The sequence below is a fragment of the Capsicum annuum genome, chromosome 12, assembly GCF_002878395.1.
Source record: "Capsicum annuum cultivar UCD-10X-F1 chromosome 12, UCD10Xv1.1, whole genome shotgun sequence".
In the NCBI taxonomy this organism is placed as follows: domain Eukaryota; kingdom Viridiplantae; phylum Streptophyta; class Magnoliopsida; order Solanales; family Solanaceae; genus Capsicum; species Capsicum annuum.
Genome location: NC_061122.1, coordinates 144,861,965 through 144,887,973, shown reverse-complemented (window position 1 = coordinate 144,887,973; position 26,009 = coordinate 144,861,965). Strand labels below are relative to the sequence as shown.

The 26,009-nt window shown below is 30.3% G+C and overlaps 1 long non-coding RNA gene across 1 annotated transcript; it reads left to right on the top strand.

The window, feature by feature from the left end:
- Nucleotides 1-651: 651 nt before the first annotated feature.
- On the top strand, nucleotides 652-1,258 carry LOC124889243. The gene is made up of 3 exons (XR_007047950.1): nucleotides 652-805; nucleotides 882-969; nucleotides 1,042-1,258. It is a non-coding gene; the product is annotated as an uncharacterized LOC124889243 (long non-coding RNA).
- The last annotated feature ends 24,751 nt before the right edge of the window (nucleotides 1,259-26,009 follow it).

Sequence of the window (26,009 nt, the reverse complement as noted above, 5' to 3'; positions counted from 1 at the left end):
GGTGTTCTTTGTTTGGCAATGTACAATCTTCTGTGGATGTAGTACCTATGTTATTTTATCATGTTCCTTGCTTTTGATGCTTTTGTATACTGTCTTTAATCTTGAGTCAGGGGTCTATCGGAAACAACCTTTCTACCTCCTTAGAGGTAGTGGTATGGACTGCGTACACTCTACCCTCCCCAGATCCCACTTTGTGGAAATATACTGGGTTTTTTGCTGTTGTTGTTGTTGTACTTCATTATTCCCTATTTGTATGACATATATAGAATTTAGAGAGTCAACTAAATTTTTTATGTGTTTTTAAAAATATTAAAGTTATTAATTATTATAATTTATAATATTTTTTATGTCATCATCAAATAGTATATGTTACTCCTTTTGAGTTTTAGTCCCAAATTGTGACACTAATCAAATTTTGAGAGTCAAGCAAATTTTTTGTCTTTTAAATAATTTAATTTATTTTTTGGATTAATTTAGAAATTTTATTAACAATAAAACAACACTAAAATTCAGTCTTTACACAAATGGACCAACCCAACAGAAAAAACTGCACAAAACAAATTAAAAAAATTGGCCCACTTCCTATCTGATTCTAAGATCGAGCCTAGTCCCTATGCTATTACATATAACCAAAATTGTAGGGTTCCTAATTCATCCTTCCATTTCATCCGTTGTAAGAAACCTAAGAATACTGAAAAATGTTACCTCTGCCAATGCTAAATGGAAACTTCATCATGAACAAGCTATGGGTGATCAATTCCATGCCTTGGGGTGCTATTGAATCTACACAAAACATCTTGTAGAAGTAAGTAGCCATGTTTACCTTGTTCTCTTTTACTCCTCCATTTCAGCTCATTCATCTTCTCTTTTGTTATTCCTAGTTGTGCTCTCTGGAGAATGGGAACTACAACTCTTTTATTTTTTGCTCTGTTGAGGGTTCTAGGCCCCTGAATATAATTACATTTCAGAGTAAGATTAAAACCCAACTTTTGGTTTTCTTTCCATTCTTGAATTAATCTACTAATCCCCTTATTTTTGTAGTTACGGTCAGTATGGAGATAATGGGATGCTCGGAACCACAAGTAATCGGATTGTAATTTCCTATTAATTTCATAACTCCCAAATAACTCTCCCATTTTGCTGCGAGTCCTTTTTGTAGACTATAATAGAATAGGCTAGATAGTTTTTGCACAGTTTTTATTGCCTCTATGGCCTGTACACACTTGCATGTGAATAATTTAAGCTTTACCATTTCCAGCCCCCTTACCCCTTTGTTGGTGACACTCTTATGTATGGATATTGTAATTTATCATTGTTAAGAATCTTCTTGCCTATTATTTCCAATTGTTGAAACATTGTGAATCTTAAATCCCCTTTATGCATGGCTAAATTACTTAGATGATCAGCCAGTTAATTTCCCTCCCTCATGATGTGATGAAACTGTACTTGCTTATTTCTCAGTAAAGACCATATTTGCTCTATAGCTTCTGACAAATTCCATGGAAAAATTCATTCCCTAATTAATATTTTATGAACAAAAAGAGAATAAGTTTGAAATACTACCTTGTTTTATTGTGTGTGATTACAATGTGTTGCTGCTTGTAGAATAGCAAATGCCTCAGCTTCCACATTAGTAGTATCCTCTAGCTTGATAATTATGGTTTTTCATCAGCTATTCTTTTCGTTGTACTTATTCTATCATTTATTATTTCTAAATTTTCTTCTATATCTATGTGTCTATAGCTATAATCATTACAATCTATTGTTTTTACAATTTGTTTGAATGGACTTTCTATTCGTATTTTGTTAATCTTATTTTTTCCTGTTATTTTATGTTTTGTTGTTAATACATATAAATTTTTGCATCTTGCTGTAAATATTTTACTTCCTGAGGTTAATTCTATTCCTGATATTTTCCAATATAATACTAATAATTTATCTATATTTTTATTTGTTACCGCTACTGAATAATTTGTACTTATTATAAATTTAAATTTTTGGTATATTAAATTTCCTTTTATGACAGTTATTATGGTTTTTTCTATAGGTTTTATAATTCTATTATCTGCTAAATATAATTCTATTATCTGCTAAATATAATTCTATTGGTGTATCTATTCCTTCTCTAAAACATGCTTTTATTAATATCTCTATACCTCCAAGGTGTACATATTTTATCGGGTCTCTACTTTTTATATCGTTTATCTCTTTATTAATTATTCTTTTTGTTACTAGTGGTATACTCGTTTTACCTTTTGCATATCTACAGTCTATTACATGTTCCTTTTGGCTTACTACATAATATTCTTCTTTTTTCCTAGTAAACATATTTTTTTACTGTTGGTATTTTAAATATTTTTTCTACACTTAAGTCTAATTCTTTTCCTTTTATTTCATCAAATATGTTACTGTCAAATATTATTTTTTGGTCTGTTCCTTCATCATTTAAATATTCTTCCTTTGTTATTATTTTTATATCTTCTTCAGTCATTTGATTCATCTATTTCACTATCTATTTCATTATCTGTTTCATTTTCTGAAATTTCATATATACTATCCTCACTTTCTAATTCATAATTTATATAATCTATCTGCATATATTCTGTATTTTCTATTTTTATTTCTGATATTTGTTTATTTTTTGGATTTATAGGTAATTTACAATCTCTAGCTAAATGTCCTAATTTTTCACAATTATAACAAGTACATTCTTTTATAGATTTCTTTTTACTATATGGTCTTTTGTATTTATAATATTTTACATAATATCTTTTTCTTGGTTTCTTGTATTTATATTTTGATTTTTTATATTTCATATATTTCTTATGTCTTTTTCTTTTCTTATAATATCTTTCTTCACATCCGAATTGGGGTGCTATTTTATTTTTGCAACATGCTAAATTTCTTATCAATGTTTTTTCCATTTTTAATTCTTCTCTATATTTTTCACATAAGTTTCTATACCATTGTTGTAAAAATTTTATTCTTGCTCCTAGAGTATCTACTGTTTTTGGTTCTTCCCAACTCTTTATTATCTTTGAACTAAATGGTTTGGGTAATTTATTAAAATATAATTTTCTTATTTCTTTACTTTCTTCTATATTATATGCTCCTTTATAATAATATTCTTTAAATGCACAAGTATATTCATCTATATAACACATATTACATATTGCTAATTTTAACATTAAATTTCTATTTGTATCTTTTTCTTCATCTTGTTCTTCTTCTATTGTTGTCATACTACCAAATTCATCTTTTATAGCTGTTTCATATTTTTTTAATAATTCTATAGGTGTTAGTTTAGTTGTTGTTGATGATATTCCTTCTGTAGGTTTATAATTGAAGTAATTAGTACTAACAAAAATGTTATTGCAGATTACATATCAAGACAAAGTTACACAGACTGATATAATAGAAGAGGATACTCTAGAAAAAATATTCAACACCCTAACTACGCTTTCAATGAAAGTGGACAGTATGGGTAATGAAATAGAAAAGCTAACTCAGCAGTGTGTAGAGCTATGTCGATAGGAAGACATTAAAGTTCCAAAGCTAGAAGGAGATGATGGGACACTCCATAAAACCCATAACGCTTATCAATCTACTTCTGCAAGTACAAGCAAAGGAGTTAGGAAAAACACAAATATGAACCTAAACAAGCTATTTGATAAACCATATATACCAAATACATCAAAATATTCCATGTTTATACCCCCACAACTTACCAAATATCGAGATAGTTTAAACCAAGACAAAAAGACTTACAACTACACAGCCCGGACATATATAGAAAATATCTACAATGTACAAACCTTTTTAAATACTAACCCCAGAGCTATAAACATCCAAGAACCAGATACAAACTATATAACCCAAAGATTGACCAGATATAAAAGCTAATTGTTTTACCTAAAACCAAACCAAGTCTAGCTAAAACTTGCTATGAATATGGACTACTCAGTACTATATATACCTCTGACGGAAATGAGATATCCACTATATCAGAAATATATGAAGAATTTAGCATTTTTAAAAGAATAACCAAAGGTACCCTATTTTTTATAAAAATTTACACGGCACCAGCAGAGATATTATATGATAAAGTTAAAAAACCCATAAAAGTTGTAAAGATAGAAATGACACGAGATACGATTATACCACAAGATATTATTCCACAACCAGAAATACCTAGAATTGAGATACCAAAATTTTATGCGAATAAGAGAATTATCGGACTATCTACAATTTTGCAAGAGCTAGCAAACACATACCGCAACCAAAATCCCATATGGAGTTATTATTCAAGAAATCATGTACTAATATATTCAAATTCAAAGGAATTACGAGAAATAGATATGGAAACTATTAGGCAATGGATTCTGACGTTACTCAAACCAGAGACAGAACCTATCGCCAGAGCTATTAGAGAAAATTTTATTTCAAAAGAATGATTAATCAGATATTGGAAGACAATTGAACATAAATATCCAGATCATAAATGTTCAAAATGTAATGGAGGAGATAATGATATCCTAGAAGTTCAGTTAGAATAGAAAAAAAATCAACCAAGTAGATAAGAACGTCAGCTGGAAGATACAAGATATGAAGCAATAATGGAGATATGGAAAAGCAGCAGATACAACAAAAAGAAGATATCAGCGGAGTAATAATAGAAGACAAGTTATTAAATTGTGAAAGCGACATGTAAACTTTCACAATTTACTTTACGTAAAATATTGAAAACTTTTGTATAGGCTAAACTTTTGTATAGGCTTTTGACTATTATTAGTCTAGGCATTAATAATTTTTGTCTTATTAGGAGACTTTTTGTAAAGTAGACTAGGTAGATAATTTTAGAAACGTGAATACTCTTGTAAAGATTTTAGAAACGTGAATACTCTTGTAAAGTTTCAGTCTATAAATAAGATGAACCGAAGGCATTGCAAAGCAAGCCTTGATGCGTTGAAGCAAAAACTCTCTCTTGTCCACAACAAATATTTTGCTTAGTTATTAAAAAAAAGATTTATTTCAATGGAAAAAGCTATGGAGGAACAAACCTTAGAAATATCAAACCTACCCGAACAGGTATATTTATTTATGATTATAAATAGCTAAATTCATAATTCCCAACAATCATGGTATGATAAAATAAATTCATGTTAGTTACTTTATAGTAGAATTATTCGAAGAATAACATGTTAAGAAGTTTATTAGCAAAGTGAAAAAGGAGAAAAATCCCTAAGAACTATGCCATCTTAAAGAACCAATGAGGCAAGAAGCCGTGGTGGGGAGTAACCAGAGTAGAGACGCTTTTTAAGGGAAAAATATCCAGATTACCATGGTAATAGTGACCGAAGAACATGTTATTTAAGAATAATCTAGTATATAGTAATCTAAGATGACCATATTTTGTTATGTACATGATTGAAGAGAATATTTTGAAAATATCAACTTTATGAAAATGAATAATTATTTATCTGATGTAATGGTAGATAAATTTAAAATACTTATTTTGTATGCACTTAAGGATATAAAAGTAGTAGATATAAGAAAAATCATATTAGAAAAAGCATTTGGTAAATATTATATGACTAGAATAAATTACATACCATACCTACCTAACTACTCTTACAAATACTTACCATGATAAATTACATATATCTAGAATTTTTGGAAAAAGATATGAGAAACATACAGTTAATAGAAAAACAGATGAAAGTAAATTTAGACAAATACATGGAAACTAAAGATATAAAATATATAGAATTTCTTAATGAAAATATGCAAGAACTACTAAGACTAAAACAAACAACTACAAAATATTATAATAAAATATTTAGTCAATTTTAAATGATAGATAATCTTAAAGTCTTAATCTTATATATACGTAGAGATATAGAAATTATAGATATTAAAAAAATAATATTAGAAAAAGTATTAGACTATGAAATTGAAACTATAAATTGGATAGCACAGTTATACCTGGATAATTACCCAGATGGATATTATTCAGATTAAGAGATGTTAGAATATATTAGAAAAACTAGAGAAAATCAAGATAATCTAAATGAAGAAATTATTATAGAAACCAAATTAGAAAAATAATGGAGAATCTAAAAGAAAAATTAATATGGATAGAAGAAACCTTAGAAAATTTAGGAAAAACTACATGTGATAGTTTATATAATTTAAAAAACTCGCTACGAGAAGAACAACACAAGATAATAAATAACATTGAAAATCTAGAATTAGATATACATTACAGTACAATTAGGATAAATTATTATACAGAAATCTATAACTCTGCAATTACTACAGGATAAAATGATAGACTACGAATATTTAAAATATTGGAGACAAAATATGGATGAAATAATATTATTAGAAAAACTTACGAAAGATAATCTAATTGGATATTTATCACCCCCCAAGATATGAATATCGATAAAACTAACACAAATAGACTTAAAATAAAAATATATAGAAAAGTTAAGAAATATCCACGCACAAAGAAAAATAGATCCATTATACATATAATAGATCTATTTCACAAGTTAGTTATCCGCACCCCTTATAAATGGTATCAGAGCCCAGTCCTCTATTCTAGCTCCTTATCCATAAAACTTAGACTTAATATGTTAATACCTGCAAAAGCAGAAAATAGGACCATGTCCTATTAGTAATTTGTGATCTCAGAAATACATGAGATATGGTTTTTTTATTCAGAGCAGTACAACACCAACATCTAGATGGTCCTTGTAGTCCCTGTGTTCTCATTAACTGGCACCTTTTTGTTCTATATTCTCCACATTAGGAAAGCCATTTTGAATGGTAATCCTTTTATCCAAATGTCTTTAAATATCCTACTTTTTTCCTCCTTTTTGTCTAATGTACTGCCATGTTGATCTAACTGTAAAGTTTTTTTTTACTTCAAGCATCCAAATAGGTCTATCAGCTTCTCTTGAGTTGACTGGTGGACATATTATATCAATAATATGATCTGTAATCTCCTGAGAAAATAATTTGGTTATCTGTTAAGCATTCCATGTTCCATATTTGATCAAATCCTTCACCTTTTGATACCTATTGTCCTACTCCCTACTATTCTGAGTAGGAGTATATAGATCTCCTGAACCAGTCCAATTGTCAAACCATAAACTAGTTCCCCATCTTTTGTTTTACATAGGATCTGGTGTTCTATTAGATCTCTAGCCTGCAATATTTTCTTAAAAACCTGAGACCCTTCTCCTATCTTCCAAATTACCTCATTGGGATGCTCTTTTTGCAGTACTTGTTATGTATATATGAACACCATATAGAAATTTTAGTCCTAAAATTCAACCATAATTTGCAAAATAAAGCCATGGTCACATCCCGAACTATTCTAAATCCAAGTCCTCCTTTCTTTTCAAGCAAGCATAAAGATTTCCACCCACCTAATGTATGTGTTTTCCTCCTATGTGACTACTCCAAAAAAAATTAAGCAATCATCATCTGAATTATATTCATAACATTCAGTGGAGGATTCATAACTGAAAAGCAGTGGATGGGAATACTTTGTAGCACATGCTTGATAAGAACATCTCTTCCACCATATGATAATAATTTCCCTTTCCAACCCTGCAATAAACTGCTCATTTTGTTTGTGATAGATTGATAAAATCCTTTTTCTTCCTCATATGAAATATAGGTCATCAAAGGTAAGTGAAAGAAAATTCTTTCCTTAGGATCCCTATAGCAACTTCTGCCATCACAACTATCTCTTGAGACACTCCTTGGTGCAAATAGATTACACTTTTCTCCCTGTTAATCTTTTAACTAGAAACTTTTCTATACCTTTCTAAAGTATCTAAAACTCTCTGTAAATTATCTAAATCAACTTTTCACAATATGATTATGTCATCAGCAGAAGCAAAATGATTAATCTTTAGACTCTCTCTTAGCAAACCAAATATCTTAAACTCTTTTCTAAGAGTTAAAGATTTTAATGCTCTAGACATCAGCTCTGCTGCCAGAATAAAGAGGGTAGGTGATAAGAGATCGCCCTGTTTCAATCCCCTGACCGATCTAAGAAATCCCTTTGGTTGTCCATTCAACAAAAAATAATACCAGTTGTTACCCATAAACCTGTACACCATATCAATAATAGTTTCATTAAATTCCACTTTTCTCAACACTTTAGTAAGGAACAACTAATCCACCCTATCGTAAGCCTTCATCATGTCTAATTTTATAACTATATTAGGGAACTTAACTCTATTTCTTATGTCTAAGATAATTTCTTGAACCACCAAGATATTCTCAACAATGTTTCTCCCTTGTACAAAACTAATCTATTCTTCACAAATGATCTCTGGTAATAAATTTTTTATTCTATCATGAATAGTTTTGTAAAATATTTTATTTACAAAATTACTCAGAGAAATTGGCCTCATATCAGAAAATATATTCACCGCTAACTTTTTAGGTAAATGTACCAAGCTTGTATGAGTAACAAATCTTGGTAATTAATAACAACAAAAGAAAGCTACTACCATGTGATGTACATCCTCTCCGATAATATCCCACGCATCCTGGAAGAAAGATCATGTCATTCCATCTGGACCCCTGTACTATTTTTGTTTAACCTCATCACTACTTCTTTAACCTTATTTATGTCAGGAATTCTGTTCAATTCCACATTATGTTCTTCTTTCACTACTGTTGGTAATTCATCAAGCATTGAAAAATCTTCATTTCTTTCCTCTTTTGAAAATTGCTTCTGAAAGAATGTCACTGCTATTTCAAAAATCTCATCTTGATATTCTAACCATTCTCCTTTATTATTCTGGATTTTTCTCACCTTCAGTCTACTTCTTCTGTCTTTAACCACTGTGTGGAAGAGTTTGGTATTCCTTTCTCTATCTCTAAACCATTGTAAACCAATTTTATGCTTCCATAATTCTTCGTCTCTTCTTAATTGGGCATTCAACTCTGCTTTTGCTCTAAAAAGTGCCTCTCTATTTGTACCTGAATATGATTCTTCAAACTGCTTTGCCCTAACTTTAATAACTTCTGCCAAGGTAGCAATTTCTTGAAAAATATTACCAAAGCTTTCTTTACTCCATTCAGTTGAAGCAAATTTATCTTTCTTTAACTTGTGATGAAACATAATAAATGGATTACCTTGGACTTCAGTTTTCTAATTTATCTTAATGACCTCCAAACAAGCCTCTTTTAACCAAAAATTGAGAAATCTAAAAGGTTTAGATATGTGCTCCTTGACAGTACTGGAGTTTAAGTTGCAAAGGAGTGTGGTCGAACCACTTTTGAATAAATGCTCAGCTTCAAGTATTGGAAAAATCTCATGCATTCTTTCTCGACACAGAATTCTATCTAACCTCTTAAATGTGCATTCCTCATCAATTCTCCCATTCCAATATGTAATTTAGTACCTTTAAAACCAGGATCTTCAAGATTGCATATATTTATATAATGCTTAATGTCCTCTGTTTTTGAAAAAGTAACAGGAAATCCTCCTAATGTTTCTTCTTCACTGTTGATAACATTTAAGTTTCCTCCTACTAATCGTGGTTCTTGAATAGATTATGCCATTTTCTCTAATGATTCTCATAACCCTAGTCTCTTATTTTGAGAATATTTAGCATATACTAAGGTAACCAAATAGTAACTCTTTCATCCTGATTTTCCAATCTTAGAGTTATCTATTGCTCTTCATCCATTATTACTGTGTAATTAACAATTGTATCCATAAATACCCATATTTTTTTATGTGTTGGCCACTGTATTATGCATCCTTAATCTCCTTTTGTATTCAAATTATTATGATTGCCTTGAAAAGCCTCCATCAATACTACAAAATAAAATTGATGTCTTTTTTGAAGAGTGATCAACCTAATGAATGTAATCCGAGTATTTACTGATCTTATATTCCGAATTAGTGCATTCGTCTGTATCAACCTAAGAACTTCTAGTCTTCATTGAATTTTCTCTTGCTCATTTGTTCTTCTTTTTTTGAATCCTTTGAGAAGCTTTCAATTTATCAATCTATTTAGTTGATAGATTCTCTTCAATGGCAATTTTCTTAATGTTTTCATCTAGATCATCTTCATCCAAACAATTTTTCTCCCTATTACTGAAATCATTTTGGTTTTTAGTATGTATTGCTAATGGCATAACATTTTCAACCACCTTTATCCCTTCTTCACTCCCTACATACCAACTATAGCTAACTGCATTGAGCTCTCATCATTGTGTATGGACCATAACTCTTCTATATTCTATTTATAAACTGAATCTGTATCCCTGACTTCATTCTCTTCTAGTTGATTTTTATTTACACCCTCTTCCTTTTGCTCTACAATAGTATCTTTATTGTGTGACATTTTGACAAAACTGTTAGTGACCTAATCTTTAGTACTTTTCTTGATAGCCTATTGTTCCTTAATATTATCTGTCTTCTCTTTGTTCTATTCTTCCTTAATCACTTTTTTTTCAGAAAGTGCATCAAAGATATTTGATACAGGAATTTCTCTCTCCTTCCTCTTTAATCTCTCCTAAATATGACCAAACTTGTTGCATTTATTTCTTCTATTTAACCACTGCTACTTGTAAATAGTTCTTGTTTGATTGTTATTAACAGACCCTTCTTATTTCTCCTTGTCTACTTCTACTTTTTGATTAAGATATTTTTTCTCTTTATTTTTTCCTCATGCATGGATGAATATTCTAGCATGTACTTTCATTATGCCTTTGCAAACAACGTTCCTTGCAATACTTTGGCATATAGTTGTATTGAATTTGAATCCACTTAAATTTTATTTCTCCTGACACATCATCTTCTTCGTTTATTCTCACCCTCTATGGCAACTTAGCAACCAAATCTACCTCTATATTAACTCTTGCACAGCTAGGTCTTGTTTGATTCTTTGTTTTTATATCTACTGTTAATGGTTTTTCTATTGTTGAGGCTATTAAAAAAATTACCTCCTTAGCAAAGAAACTTGGTGGAAGATCGGGCATTGATATCCATGCTACCCCTACCGTTGTTTCTACATCTGGTTCAAATCAAGGATCCCACTTTAGAGTTGCATCTGCCAAAACCTATCCTTGTCTTTTATGTAGTATGCAGCAATTGACTTTAGATTAAAATAATCCTCCAACACTTCCAATTGAATGAGAATGTGTCTAGAGTCCAAGACACCAATAGTGCATTCACCCTTAATACCACACTAATTTGGAAGAGATTTTCTCAACTTCATTATATCCGGCTTGCCAAAAGAAAATTTACCCATAATTGCATATTGTAAATTTTCCTGCATGATTAAACTTCTTATTTATGATGATTTCTAAGTTAAACTAGGCTCTCCATTTAATATCACAACTCGTTTGGGTGAAACCCTTACCACCCTATTATTAGAATTCTTAGGCTTCAACAAATTAGCACAAGTCATCTTTTTGGGAGATTCTTCTTCAGTTTCACTATAAACCTCAACACCCTTCATCCTTTGATTGTTTTCCGGTGGGTCAGCCCCACCGGGAAGTGGTGGCCATGGCGGCCAAATTAATGAAAATTAGGGTTTAGGTTAGGATCTCGTACGCAGAGAGAGAGGGAAGTTTTTTTGGTCGTTGTTAATTTACACTCAATTTCAATTTAATTTGTTAATTATTATAATTCATAATATGTTTTTGTCATTTTTAAATAATATACGTTATTTATTTGTTTTAAGTTATGTGACGCTAAAAAAATTTGAAATGTCAACGAGATATTTTTAAATATTTTAAATTATTAGTTATAGTACTTTTACTTAATTTTTAAACATATAATAAATTTTAGTAAAAGTTAAGACAAAAAGTATTGAAAGACGTTGCAACACACTTTTAAGCCCACAGTGGGGCCCAATTAATTTTGACACGGTATTTAGGTATTTTTTAGGAAAAATTATATAAAAACACAAACTTAAGAGGTATAAATACAGAAAATTCCTTATCTTTTAAAATATTTCACAAAATATCGAATTTCTCCTTTTCCTCTTGATACATATTAAATAAGGAAGTAACATATTTGTATTTATTTTAAAACAATAAAAAATAAGAGAGAATCTCTTAAATATCAAAAAATTTAAATTAAAAAATTTTCATCAAATCTTATCATTTGCAATTTATAATTTGGTTAAATTTTTTCCCATATATATTAATTTTTATTAATTAAAATTTTGATATCCTTATTGTGTGTTTCATATTGACAAACATTCATATTATTTTGAAGAATCTTCATACTTTAGAAGCTAAAAAACCTCATAGCTAAAAAATCTCTATTAATTTGACGTTCATACATATATTTTTGGCTAATGCACTTGATACATATATAATGTTGTTAATTTCTTGATTCATTTTTGTATTATAAATGGTGATACATTTAATGTCAGTATATTGGTGATAGATATTTGTGATACATTTGTTGTCAGAATATTAGTGATACATATGACAGATACTTTTTTATTATAATTCATATTTTTGATTCATTTATAAATTTTTGATATGTTTAACATATGTAAACTATTTATTTTGTGTGATATTGAATTTTAAATTGGTATTGAGTAATTTTTACCAAATGTATCATAATGATACATCTGGACCATATGAATTTATGGCACGATTTGCACGTGATTTACTCTCTGTAATAACTAAAAATCAATTACTTCCTTATTTAACTAACCAAACAGTTATAAATGTATCACAAAATATATGTATCAAGACTAAAGTTATGTATCACAAAAACTAAAATCCTTGATATCTTGTAATTTAACAAAGTTATTGTAAAAAGTGTTACAACCCACTAACACTCTGTTTGAACAGCGGTTTCACATGGTATGGTATGGTATGGTTAGTAATAGTACCATGTTTGTTTTTATTGTTTGTCAAAATATATGGTATGGTATGGTTTAATTCCACGGTTAGGATACCATGAAAACCCATACTTTTTTGAACCACCAATTTGGTCATATCCCATGGTTTAGTTTTTTTTTTAGTTATACCCTTATAGAATATTATCTAATTCTATTTTACCCTTTTAGTCATGTTATCTTAGACTTTGTATAGCAACAATCACGTTTACATTAGTGCCACTGAGTTGTGCTTTATATCTCAACGTTTCCATTCTCTCGTCATAGAATTTTAAGTGCGAATGGGTTGAAGGAAAATCATGATAACAGGAAGCTTTGAAAAAGAAAAGAACCACAAAAATAATTATGCAATACAAACAAGTTCAGAAAAGGAATACATCAATATCCAAAATCTTTAGTAAAATAAACTAAAGTAGTACATGAAAAAACAGTACATAATATGCAACTACATTTTTTTGCTTGAAACTCACCATAAGTTTCTTACTGGAAGACAGTGATAGATGTATTGCCAGACATTTTTTAAAATGCAGTTCAGTAATAATTAATATCCACTGCCAAGTTGATTTCTTGCTACTTTGTATCACTGTTATGGATAACTAAGATGGATCTTGTCTCAATGAATGAATTTGCTGGCTAAGATGATATGTTAACAATCTTCTAATTGGCTTAGTGAATTCATTTTATCCGTCTGAATCTCTATGAACTTTTGTTTGCCGGGAATATTTTCATCTCAAATGATGTTGTGGATGATAACTTCTTTGCCAGAGATGATTCTTTATTTTGTTTTTGTTCATCATTGTTGCGGACTTGTCAAAAAGTCATTCATGTTGCTGGTGTTTCGATTTTTTTATATTTTTTAAGATACAAATGCCCCATCAATGTTGAATTGTTGTAAAGCTTTTCGATTATACGGTGCAATTGTGCTTTGAATATCACAAGGCTAAGTACTGTTTGAGCATACTAGATACTTATTTGTTGAAGCTATGTACTGTTTGTGGTATTTCAAATAATTGCCGGATAATAACTTGTCTAGTGGGAACTTTGTCCTTGTGACTAGCAAGTCCAAGAAATAGTTAAATGACTTGGATTTGATGCACAGTTTTGTCCCAGTCAAGCGTAGAAATGCCCATAAAATTTGCAATTTCTTTGTTTGCAAATAGTTACTCCTTGTACTACCTTAGTTCCAAATTTGATGCACGATTGTACTTATTATGATGCATAGCTAATTCAAACATCAATATCCAAAATTCTGCTCATAGTTAATAAGAAAATACCTCTAATTATTCTAAATTAAAAATTTATAATAATTAGGGGTATTTTAGTAAACTTATCCGTTACGATACAGTACCATACCATCCAAACCAAACAAAAAAACTATTTTTAAATAGGAGTGAACGATACAGTTTATCCAAACATTGTATTGTACTATACTATACAGTACCATATCATACCATACTGTAGCGTACATTATGAAACCATGGCAAAGCACCATCCAAACATAGATCCAGAATTTATGTAAGTTACCCATTTTTTTTACTTATGATTAGCAAAGTTTGTTGGAAGAAAATTTTCAAATCTTATAATTTCTGGAAAATCAAATAACAATCACATAACTTGCATAATATAGTGAGTTCACAATACTAGTTACGAAGGAAAAAAATAGGTTACAAGATGACACACACGTGCATTAGTAAATTGATAACTATTATTATAATTGAAATTATAATGCCAAGAAGTGTTAATTTAATAAATGGTTATTATATAATTGGAAAAATCTCTTATATTATAAGAGAGAGTTAAGCAGCTCAAGTAGGCACGAGATCGATATTCCTGCTTGTGTTGCGTGCTTCAGCTGCTTCAACCATAATTTTACTGTATTACTCTTAATTAAGTATTATAGGTCCTTTTACGTATTAGAAAATTAATATCTACAATCTATAATCTATATCTATAATCTATAATATATTAAAAGTGTAAAGACCCTTAGAAAAATCATTTAAACATTTTGCCCTTCATTAAAATACCTTGCAATAGACAAAATTATCTTTTCACTTTTTTTTAAATTATTATATTGTTAGATTAAGGCCTCCTAAAATATATGGGAAGAATCTTATAAAATAAATATATAGAAAGAAATAAGGAATCCTAAACTGCCTAAAATATATGAATCCTACAATATATATGAGTCCTAAAATATATGAAAAGAAATTAATAGTCCTAAAATATATGTAAAGAATCACATTTTATTTTAATTAAATATATAGGCTTGACATATGCGTTTCAACCCCAGGGATCAAAATTCTTTTTTACCTTTTTCACGTTTTTTTTTTTTGCAAATATGAGCTTTTCTCTCTAGGCTTTTAAGCTTCTATTTATTGCCTTTAAAAAAAATTTACCTTCAAAATAAGTTCAGATTCTTTTGTTATTGATTTAAATTAGGCTTAGTAAAATTAAAGATCCTTCTTGGCTTTCTTTTAATAATTTTAAATTATTTGTATTTGGTTTCGTAAATAGATCATTATTGATTGATTTTTAATATATTTGTTCAGATGAATAAAGATTTATGTGAAACATGCAAAAGAGACTTCATGTCGATTACGAGTAAATTTAAGGTATATTTTTTATGTTCTAAATTTTATTTCTTATTCATGTAGCTCTATTTCTTGTTAAAGTGTAATTCAAGTTAATACTCTTTTGTCAGAATCATACCAACAAAAAAAACTATTGAGAGACAAATAAAGTGAAAATTGTGATTTATCATGATAACAAATACTCCTTAAAACATAGTGTCAAGTAAGTATTAAACAAAGTCATTAGTTGGCTAGAAAAAATAAAATGGGGATTAGAGATTTCATGAGTTAGCAACTCAAATTTATAATCGATTTCAGTCTACCGCAGGTTCTTAGAGATAGACGCTAGGAATAATTTGCATCGCTCGATTTATGTTTTAGTGTCATCATCGAAACTCTAAAACATATTTTTCCTCTCAAAATATAATATTAAATAATTGATATTTCAACATATCTTTTTTTCTTTTTTAATTTTTTTGTTCATATATTTATTTCAGAATTTATAATTATTAGTCTTGGACGAGAAGATGCATGGAATGGAATGTGATTTTACTTGCCTTGACGTGGGTGGTATGGAAAGAGAGAAATGGGAGATTTTTTGAAGGGTGACTTTTCTCTATCAAGAAATTAACCTTACATGACTTTAAATGGATCTGATTCATAATAACGGGATTTATGAAGGCGGATTAAGTACATTATTCGATATAAATGATAGTAATTTATTCTTTTATGTACACTTATTATTATCAACATTCACACGTGCGAAGCACATATACTTGACTAGTATTTAATAAAAACAAGTGACATTTACGACATGTCTGCCTGCTTCAGCTGCTTCAATCATAATTTTATTGTATTATCCTAATTAATTATTATAGTAAATGCATTGTTTCCACCCTGAACTATAAATAAAATTTTTGAGATACACCCGAACTTAAAGAGGGTCCTATTACCCGCTGGACTAATTAAAACCATATTTTTGACAACCTTAGTGCCTACGTGGCACATACGTGTGCCTACATGGACCTTCAGTGTGTTGATTTAGTGTGCCACGTATGTGCCATATAAGCAGTAAGGTTGCCAAAAATATAGTTTTAATTAGTCCAGGGGGTAGTAGGACCCCTTTTAAGTTGGAATGTGTCTCAACAATTTTGTTTATAGTTCAGAATGGAAACAGTGAATTTTCTCTAATTATTATAAATCATTTATGCATTAAAAAATTAATAATATTTAATAAAAAATAAGTAAAATAGACATTTATGACATGTCTGCTTCAGCTACTTCAATCGTATTTTTACATATAAATATTAAAAATTTAATAATATTTAGTAAAATAAAAGTAAAATAGACATTTATAATATGTTTGCTTCAGCTCTTCAATCATAATTTTACTATATCACCCCTAATTAATTATTATAAGTTATATAAGTATTAAAAAATTAATAATATTTAATAAAAAGATAAAATAGATAGAAAATGATAAATTAACTCTTGATGTTTTAAATTAACTTGACGTCTTATATGAGACCCACTTAAATTTTTTTTGCAAATATTTTTTATAGTAATTTTGATATATCACTTCTAATTAGTTATTATAAGTTACTTAAGACATGTTTGCTTTGTTGTTTCAATTGTGATTTTACTATATCACCCCTAATTAATTATTATGGTCAAAGCATTGATATATTTCATAAAAAAAAAGTAAAATGGATACAAAATGATATGACAATATAAAAAATTTGATTCTCAATCAAAAATTACATTATTGTTGCATAAATTGGAATGGGACATAGGAAAACATAGAGTGAGTTTCACTACTGAAGCAGGTAGCAGGTCGACATGTTTGCTTGTGCTGCTAGCTTCAACTGCTTCAATCGAGATTTTACTATATCACCCCTAATTAATTATTATAAGTCATTTACGTATTAGAAAATTAATAATATTTAATACAAACCTATAAAATAGACATTTTTGTCATGTCTGCTTCAGCTGCTTCAATCATAATTTTACTATATCGCCCCTAGTTAATTATTATAAGTCATTTTAGTATTAACAAATTAATAATATTTAATAAAATAAAGTGAAATAAACATAAAATGAAGAATTAACTTTTGATGTTTTAAATTAACTTGACGTCTTATATGAGGCTCACTTAAATTTCTTTCCCATAAGTATTTTTATAGTAATTTGTCATATCGCTTCTAATTAGTTATTACAAGTCATTTAAGACATGTCTGTTGCATTACTTCAATCGTGATGTTACTATATCAGCCTAATTAATTATTATGGTCATTTAAGCATTAAAAAATTAATAATATTTTATAAGAAAAGATAAAATAGACACAAAATGGTATGTCAACATACAAAATTTAGTTGACTATCAAAATTATATTAGTGCACATGTCCCGACCCAAACTACTGGACTGTGCGGGCACCTAGTATTCTAAGATGCTAGGACAACACTTATTACCCAATTAAAAATATGCGGAATACTTCTATTTTTAAGGAAATGCTGGACTAAATATAATAAAGTAAATAAAATACTAATAAATAATAATTTTTCAAAAACTTCGTACAACTGTCCTTCACTATTCCAAAACTTGGTTAAACATGTACAAGAGTTATCTACTACAGCATAGACTGACAATAAAATAAATAATACAAAAGACTGTTACATCTGTTAGGAAGAAAGTGCAGAATATCGTGATCCATCTAGTAACTACAAACTAACCTACATCCAGTCTACACCCCAAGAAGGAATGTAGAAGAGTAGGGTCAGTACAACCACACGTACTGATAGGCATCACTTACCGTGTTAGTCCATATAATCATAAAATAGAATTAAGAAAAATAAATCATGACATCTTGAATGGAATATAATTCAACTAAGGTTGTAATAACATTATTACTTTACCTATACAAGTTACATCATTCAACTGCTCTTCCAACTCCATTAGTATTATACTCACTGCTAACATACTCTAGCCTCATTAATTAACACCATCAACCACAATCTAATGCTAATACATCACTATCCATCTTTATTCACCTTATTTTTTTTATTGCTCACATTCACAAGAACAAACTCGTAATCACAGACAACCCACACTAAACTCTCAGGATAACAACCAAATATTCTCCTGTAATATTAAAGAATGAAACTAGCCATTCTGGTAAGCTACGATTACAACACGTAAAAATAAAGCAAGTAAGTCAACATACAAGTAAGTATAAAGTTTCACTTTTTCAAATGCATATCAAACAATCAATCTCAATGATACAATCAAGTAGAGAATACAAGTCAACTCACATCTCAATAAGATACACCAGAGAACTCAAGTCTCATTTGCTATCTTATAAATACTCTTCAAGAAGGATTAATTCAATTATTGAAATTTCGAAATCAAATCTTTTAGATTATTCATTGGATTCATCACTCTATATCACTTTATTATTGATCGGTTCCTTTATTATTATTATCACCATACCAACTCGTGGCATTTGATCCAATCACATCTCGCAGCAATATCAAAATTTAACGTCGGCTACATTACTTAAGAAATTAATAAAGTAACAATATCAAAATTTAGCATTGGTCATATTGCTACTAACAATCTTTCCATAAGTAACAATTATGTCCTTCTAAATCTCATAATTAGAACACCATTAGTATGTTATTAGATTATTAAACCACACGACCTTTCAAAATCAATACTAATTTGTATACACATGATAAAGGACTTATTTTTGCCAAACTAGTCATGACCTGCAGGGGACAATTGAAGTCCATGTATCGTACTGGCGTGGTACCCAATCCTCCATAAATAAATATTATCAATATTCATATTCATACAGTGTGATACCCAATCCTCTATAAATAAGTAATATCAATATTCATATCCATACCGGTATGGTACTCGATCCTCCATAAATAAATATTCTCAATATTCACATTCATACCGGTGCGGTACCCGATTCTCCATAAATAAGTAATATCAATAGATAAATTATTTTTATGAATACTAAAATAAGAATATCATAAAATAAATCATAATTTAACACTTAAGCATGCAAGTCACTATTGGAGGATTACTTACTCATCAATTATTAAAATATCACTAACTTTTTTCATATAATACAATCATCTCACAAATTCAAATCATCTATCCTTTAGATATTACTATGCTCATCAATACATGATCCTAGCATGATTCTCCTCATCATATTATTTTCCAATACATACAACTTAATATCATTATAACTCAACTAGGTTCATCACGAGAACAACTAAGAACTATCATGTAATACCCTAAGAATTCCAACCGATAGTAGAACTATGCTTCAAACTCATGAGAAATAAATTTTAGTGATTTGGTAGTTTTATGATCAAGTTTGATGTGTATTAAGGCCTCGAATATGTCCTAGCTATTAGTCAAATCAAAACATCCCTTACTGATTGAATTCTTGAGAAGGATATTGGTATATTCAACTTCAAACGAGAATATTTTTTATTATACTATGAATTTTTGAGCTCATGATTTATCTTTCCAACGATACCAATTTTTCCAAAATCCGGTATCAAGGTAAAAAGTTATGGCCATTTTACAGTGAGTTATTCATACTGCCAAAGTGTGACGGAAAGATCGACGAACCATCATAACTGAGGTAGTAAGCCTTTTTTCTAGCCAAAAAGTGATGGGTTGAATGGACGGTCCATCCATAGGGAGACGGTTCATCGCTCAAACAGCCGGGGACCTCCGTTTAGTGATTTTAAGTCATTTTTAAAAGAATTTTTGGGTCCTTTCCACCCTTTTTAACACCTAATTACATCAAATAAAAACTCATAACTTCATATTCATCCATAGCATCAAAATTAGGGTTCCTTTCAAAATCAACCTTCAAGAATAAGGTTCAAACCCTTCTTCAAGAAAACTCAAGAATCAAAACATCCTCATTCAATAACCTTCAAGAAAAGACTCCAAGAACATTATCAAGGCTTTAAAAGTCAACTTGTTCCATTGAATCAAGCCAAATAAGGTATCCAGGGTTTCAACAAGAATAAATCTTTCATCCTTGTGCCCAAAACCTATTTTAATTACAAAAGTTATATGATTTTAGGTAATTTCTCATGAAATTGAAGTTAAGGTATATACCTAATTTTTATTATTTGAAGATTATGAGATTTTAAGTGATTGAATGTTGAATTACATGACTATTTTCATATATTTATTCATGTAATGCGATTTTCTAGATTTTCCCAATTGAGTTTAAGCATGATATTGAGATTTTTATTTCATTATTTTGATATTCTTGAAGTATTTTCAAGAAGCATATTGAGTATGATGGTTTACTATGATATTACATGAGTATGTTTATATTTTCATGCTTATTGCTGGAATTTTCAAATTTTGAGTTGATTTATCAATAATTACATTATCAAGCATGAACCTTTTGGTTTTTTTACATAAGTTTGAAGCATGGTCTTTAAGCCCTAAGATTTAGTATTGATATTTCAAAAAGATTATGATTTTAAGCCTCTTTGATGATTTTTTACCAAGTTTCAAGAAAGAAATTGATCTTTTGATCCTAAGCTAAGACAAGGAATCCACATTATTCACATAGTTTGAGATTTAAAGAAGAGAAGCATAATTTGTCTTGATTATAAACTCTTAAGCTATTTTAAGGTGGATTTCAAAAAATTCTGAGCAATAAGTATGGGATTAGTATTTAGCACCGAGTTGGGTATGATTCGAAGGTCTCATGCCCCAGAACTACGTGCCACCGTAGGTTTCTGAATTTACCCATAGTGGGCTAAGATAGTGATCACTAAAGTTAAGGTTCTATTTCAATGGCAAGGATAGAATAGCTCTTCCCAATATGGGCAAGACGTTGGACTCCATGTCAGCTCATATAGTTTATGTCGGTTAGAAGAAACTCCCAATGTTCTACAATCTCTAAGTTCAAAAGAAGTCCCCTATTCTCCTTAAGATAAATGTATATGTTTTGAAAGCTATTGTTTTAAGATTTCCCAAGTTCCCAAAGTCTCCAAGTCTCCAAAGCTTTATAGTCCTAAAGTTCCCAAGTTCTTGAGTTCCCAAAGTCCTATTCTCCTCAAGATAAAAGCATAAGTTTTAAAAGTTATTTCTTTAAGATTCCTTTTGCTTACAAGCATTGAGAATAAGAGGAGAATACAAATTTTAGAACTAAGCATAATGACTCACGAGATTTATACTACATGTTTAATTATTCATGATTTATGAGATTTAGATTTCAGATTTATTCAAGCTATGTGAGTCATTTATATCAGCATGCATGGTTTTATAACGAGTAATGATATTGTTGACTTAATGAATACACTCCTATATACTTAGTACATCCTCAAAGTACTGATCCACATATATTTCTATGTGATACATTGTCTCATAATGTAGGTTCAAGATCTAGTAGGCACATTCAGACTCAGACAGTTACAGATTCCAGCCAGCAAGGTGATGAGTCCTCCTACTTCGAGGACTTTAGTTGGATTTATTTATTGTGTCTTTTCTTATTCATATGTATTGATTAGCGATAGTTGGAGTATCTTCCTAACTAATTATAGTCAGTATAGTAGAGGCTTCACAGATTTCAGTTAGAGTCAGTATTATTATTTTAGTCCCTCTCTTCAGAGTTTATTAGAATGTAAAAGTGGTATCAGTATTGTGTTTTACAAATTTCAGCATTTCTCTATGTTTCTGCATAGTAAACTCATTCATTTATTCATATTTAATCAGTTGCTTAGTAGTATGCCATTAGAAGGGTTAGATTGGGATCAAAGGTGGTCCTAAGCACCGAGTGCGTCTCGGGATAGATTTTTAGGGCGTTATAATCTTGGTATCAAAGCACAAGATTCAAGTGTCCTAGGATGTCTGTGAAGCCGTGTTTAGTAGATTCTTGCAAAATGGTACAGAGATATCTGTACTTTTTTTCGAGAGGCTACACGACATTTAGGAAATATCTCCATTCTTTCAAGTCTCAGATCGTGCCATAGAAAGGTTCTCTATGAAACTTAATAACTTTTTATCCTACTCTATTCAGGCCATCTCTGACTTATTTTCAAGGTATCAAGGTACTAGAAATAGTCAAGTTTAATTCTCTATAGATAGTTATGGGATAATAAGAAGGCTAGAGAGTATCCCATCAGTGCTTTTGAGTTTTGAAGATTGAAGCAATTTATCGTGCACTAAGCCCAAGTCAGATGTGCATTCATATTCCTCCTCAAAATCTATAATGTTAATCTATACTTCTCTATCTATGTAATGTCCTAAAGATAACATGATCGGCAAGTTCCAATTTCCTCCTCTGATAATGCTCTTAGATTTTCTTACAAGAAGTTTCATAATGTACCCAAAGGGATTTGAGAGGAGCTCTTTAGTGTATCATAAGTCCTTTAAGCTGGAAGTTATGTCCTCATTCTTATGAGTTGTCTAGTTGATGTAGAATTAGATATGTATTCAGATTGCCCATTGACCCTTTTAATATAGATAATGCTCATGGGAGGAGATAGTATGAACCTAGACTATTAAGTGTAGTATGCATTCGAGGGATATTATGAACTTTAGTGTTATGATTTATGAATAGTAGAACCTTATTATAGTTGAAATTATGGGTATAGAAGAGTAGTGTCAAGAAGATGTGTGAATGAGAATTGGTAGGAAGTATAGATGTAAGCTTATGCATGTTATCGAGATGCGTTAAGGTGATGTGTTCTTGTGTGTTAGTTTAGTGGAAGGTAGAGACAGAGTTATTAGTAAGGTGAATTGTTGTTACTTGAAGTACGGGAAGATTTATTGATAGTATTTATTATGTCTGAAAAGTATAGGATATTAATGAAGCATCTGGTGGTCTAGTGGCATTAATTTAGGTTTTTTTTTAGATGGAAAAGAGGGTGTTTAGTTGAGACTTATAGAGCTATTATAGTAAATCAGATGCATAAAAGGGTAAATAATAATGAGGTGTAGAAAGAGGATGTGTTAATGGATTATGATAAGATAGGCCGTATGATTTTGAATGATTATTATTGCTTGGAAGTTCTAGTGGAATAGTGTTTCCCGATGTTATATTTTATAGTTTCTGAGGGAGAATTGTGTCTAACGTGAGTTGTCAAATCATGCTTGACACTAGACATTAAGTTTGAATAGTGGATGGTTACCAAGGTGGGTGTAATGGTTCCCTGGTTAGTGCAGCTAATTATATGGGAGTGATATTGTAGGCTTGAACCATGTATGAAAGAGTTTAAGTTTAGTTATACACCATTAAGTTTGGTGTTGCAAGTATAATGTGCAACTGTATGCTCAAGGTAATATAGTGTTGCTTTGTCTTTCTAAGGTTATTACGTGTTGTGTATGGTTGGTAATACCCTTGAGTTGATAAGTATGAATGAGTTTATGTAGTATATAGTGTTATTGCCAGTTAACTTATGGGTTACAGGTTGGTGATATGGTAAGTTAGAGATGTGATATTATCAGAGTATGAAGAAATTTCAGCAAAGGTTTAAAGATATCCATGTTTAGTGTTAGAATCTAAGTTGGCGAGTGTTTAAGTTGTTATATGATGGCTTATGGGGCTATAGAAATATAAGAGTTGAATCTTAGAAGGAGGTGTTAGTATTGGGTATTACACGAGAAGATACAGTCCTTCAAGGTAAGTTTAGTTTTATGTGTATTGATTTTATCCCAGACTCTAGAATAAAGTAATTACGGTTTAGATTAAAGTTTCTAAATGGTTCGCAGACTAACAGTGATGGCTTAAGTCTAAGGGGGAGATGACAGAAGGAGTAACCAAGTCAGACTTCCAAATTCTTGTTAAAATGCCTGTGTAGTGTAGAAAACCGATAAGAGAAGACGATGCACGACCTATTTTTATTTCAGTACTTTTAGTTATCCTAATACCTAATCATGCCATATGTTTCAGTTCCATGATCATAGTTCATTTTCATGCAAATGATAGAGAATCATGTACCCTCATATTTCCCAAAATAAGGAGTTCCAGTTCTTTCAGCAATTGGAATCACATTCCATAAGTGATGAACTCTAAATTTAGGTTATGCAGCTTATGACTTATGTACTCAAGCTTTACAATATATTCAGTTCAAGCACTCAAGTAATACTCTTAATGATCAGCAAAATTCTAATTTATACCATGTATGTCCTCAGATCAGACCTCTTTGACGAGTTCATGATATTAAATATTTTATTCCTCAAGCGTCAGTTGAGTGTCAAGTTATACACAGTATCCCTTCATGTTTCAGGTCCTTATGATCTAACTTTTTATTATTTTTCCTTAGGTGAAGATATTGATGATGAACAGTTGTTTGGATGGGAGAAAGTAAACATTTCTTATTAATGAAAGATAGTTGTATGCTTATTTTAGCTAAGGCTATGAGTGTGAAGTAGGATTAAGGCCAAGTCATTGATACACGTCATGGTTAGTTAAAGTTTTATATGCTATGTGTGAGTAGTTAAAATTTTATGTATGTCTTCCTAAGAATAGTGTATGGAATTTGTTTTTGATAGAGGTTTGTAGGATATGGAAAAGATGCTTTGTGAGCGTTTGTTTAGAAATACATACGGGGTTATGAAGATAGGCTTGAATGTCATGTTTGTATACATGCGGAGGGATGTATTGAGCTTGGTGAATGTCTAGTACTAGGTGGATTGTAGTTGTTTGAGTGGTAATGAGGATTATTCTGGAGATAAGAAGTCGTGAAAAGTGCAGATGCATATGAATTCATGATTCTGACTAGTGTTATGTATGGTGTTATGTGTGATACCTTATGATTTCGAGTTAGGCTTGACCATAATGAGAGAGTTGGGTTTAGTTAGACTTTGGTAGATGGATTTGTCAATGTCCATGTGAGAATTATAAGTTGAGTCAATAAGTATGGTGTTTAAGGGGAAAGGTTTGTTGAGAGAGTATTTTAGAAGTGTGGCTAAGCTTTAAAGTGAGAAGTTGCATTGCTTGAGGCCTAGTACTTCTATCCCGACTTATGATTCACAGGTCTATGTTCCATGCTGTATTTGGTACAATGTTGTAATTCTTTATTCTGAGGTCTTGTTCAGATCATGCCCAGAGTCCCTTACTCCCTAATGGACTTAGAAATTTCTTAGAAAGGTGTTGAAGAAATACCCTATTTGGGGGAGAGCATTCAATATAATTCAATCCGTGCAGCCAGAAATCCAGTTTACATCTTCTGATTTAGTCCAGTCTCACTACCTAAAATTTCGTCGAGTATGACCATTTCAAGATATAGTTTGTTCGCATCCAAGTAGATTGCAAAATTCAGTTCAGTACATGCATCATGCATTAGTTTCAAATTTAGATATTAAGTCATGGTTCAGTCCGTAAATATCCTGTATATCATCTTAGTCTTTTCTAGTATTTCGACCAAATTAGTATCATTCGGAGATGAATGATCGTGAGGAGGGGGTGTTTTAACACCCCAAGTTTTAATGTCATAAACCTCTCATCTCTTCTCTGCGAACTCAGATCCAGT